This window comes from Aegilops tauschii, chromosome 7 (genome assembly GCF_002575655.3).
Source record: "Aegilops tauschii subsp. strangulata cultivar AL8/78 chromosome 7, Aet v6.0, whole genome shotgun sequence".
In the NCBI taxonomy this organism is placed as follows: domain Eukaryota; kingdom Viridiplantae; phylum Streptophyta; class Magnoliopsida; order Poales; family Poaceae; genus Aegilops; species Aegilops tauschii.
In genome coordinates, this window is record NC_053041.3 from 245,912,762 (window position 1) to 245,915,258 (window position 2,497).

A 2,497-nucleotide genomic window follows, 5' to 3' on the forward strand; every position below is an offset into this window, starting at 1 on the left:
CTGCGTGTCCTCGCTGCCATGGTCTTCGATTGCTGCGGCTTGGAAGGCGCGCTCGAGGGAGCACACCGCATCTCTTTCTTCGCAGGGGACTGTGATGATCCCGCCGCTCCCTGGCATCTTGAGGATGTTGTAGCCGTGGTGGGTCACCGCCATAAACTTGGCTAATGCTGGATACCCGAGTATGGCATTGTACGGCACATGGATATGGGCGATGTCGAAGTCGATGAGCTCGGTGCGATAGTTGTCACGCTGGCCGAAGGTGACAGGGAGGCGGACCTGTCCTATCGGGGTGGTGGAGCCGTCGGTCACTCCTGAGAAGGGCTTAGTAGGTTGTAGCTGATTGTATGGCACTTGGAGGCTGTCGAATGTCTCGACGGACAGGACATTAAGCCCTGCACCACCGTCGATGAGGGTCTTGGTGACTTGGACGTTGCTGATGACGGGCGAGCACATCATCGGGAGGGCGCCTGCGATCGCCGCGCACTTGAGCTGGTCCGCCGAGCTGAAGGTGATGGCGCACTTGGACCACCTAAGTGGGCGCGTGTCCTCGAACCTGGGAAGGGCTGCATTCACCTCGCAAGAGAACTGCTTGAAGATGCGCTGGGATGTTGGGGCCTGAGCTCCGCCCAAGATGCAGGCGATAGCGCGCGGCTCCTGGAAGCCCCAGCCCCTCGTCCTGATGGTGGTCGTCGTTTCTTCTTGGCGGTGGAGGCAATGGGGGTAGACCAGCATTGCCCTGAGGTCTCACGAGGCTGGTCCTGCCAGCGGTCCTCACGAGGCCAGTCGCGCCACTCCTGGCGGGGGCCGCGATCGTCCCAGCGTCCTCCACCTCGTCCTCCTCCTCGGTCGTAACCCCGGTCGTTGCGCTCGGGTTGTCGACCGAAGCGTCCATCTCGAATGGCTCTGAGCTCTTGACAGTCATTGGTTTTGTGGCTGTGTACGTTGTGGAAGGCGCAGAATGGACGGCTGTTCTTGGACGACTCAGGATGGTCCCGACCGTCCTTCGTGTCTGGCTCTGCCGCAAGCACGGCCACCCCCTTGCGCTTCACGTCTTTGGCCTTGGCTTTCTTCTCCTCTGGATCGGCAGCAGGGAGCTCGAGGAGGGAAAGGTGCCCTTCCTCAGCTCTTGCGCACTTGGTCGCCATGTTGAACAACTCCAGAGCCGTGCATAGCTCCTCATGGATCGCGAGCTCCTCCTTCATCTTGACGTCGCAGACGCCGTAGGAAAACACGGAAATGATGGCCTCGTCCGTCACCTTGGGGATCTTGAGGCGAACGCTGTTGAAGCGCTGGATGCACTTCTGCAGGGTCTCTCCTGGCTGCTGCTTGATGCGGTGTAGGTCGCCCGCAGCCGGCGGGCGGTCGCGAGTGCCCTGGAAGTTGGCGACGAAGCGGTCGCGCATCTCACCCCAGGAGGAGATCGAGCCCGGGGGCAGGTTCAGGAGCCACGAGCGAGCACCTTCCTTGAGAGCCATGGGGAACCAGTTCGCCATGACTTTCTCGTCGCCGTTGGCCACCTCGATGCTCATCTCGTAGAGCTGCTAGAACTCCGCAGGGTCGGGGGTGCCGTCGTAGCGAGGAAGCAGGTCTGGCTTGAACTTGCCCGGCCAGACGATGCTACGCAGCTCTGGAGTGAAGGTGCGGCAGCCTACTGTGGCCACTAGGGCCCTTTGCAGATGCGAAGCCTGCCATTGATGTCCACGCACCGCCACTGCAGGTGGCACGTGGTCTTGTCGTGGTGGCGCTGGGAGCGCGAGAGCGTTTTCTTGCGGCCAGGGAACCTCTTGGCAGCTTCCTTCTTCTCGCGCGGGCCCCCGGCGTGGTGGGTCGTGCCGGGGGGCCGCGCGCCATGCCGCCAGGGCTCCGTCCTGGTGCGGAGGTGGTGGAGGTGCTCTGTATTGCGGGTTCCGGCAAAACCCTTGAGGTTCGAACACTGGGGTGGGCTCGAAGATCTCTCCTCCCCTAGCTCACGCTCCCACCACAATCTCAAAGCTCAGCACATCAAACTCGCAGAACAAGAGACATGGGGTTTATACTGGTTCGGGCCACCGATGTGGTGTAATACCCTACTCTAGTGTGGTGTGGTGGATTGCCTCTTGGGCTGAGGATGAATAGGTACAAGGGAAAAACAGCCTCCTGAGGAGAGGTGTCCTTGAGCTCGGTGAGCTTGTGTGGTTGAGGATGATTTGAATGGCCCGAGATCCGTTGCCTCCTACTATGGTGGCTAGTCCTATTTATAGAGGCCCTGGTCCTCTTCCCAAATGTAGGCAGGAAGGGATCCAACAACGGCCAAATTTGAAGGGAGACAACTAGTACAATTTATCCTGACTAAAGGTGGTCTTCGCCTGCCAAAGGCTTTGGTGGTGACGCCATCCTGGACTCCACGGTGACCTCTGTCCTGCCGTCCTGCTGGTCTTGGTCTTGTTGCACCGATATGGCAACTTTGCATGATGCCTCGGAACTCCTCGCCTGCACTTGCCTCTTTAGTACCAAAGAG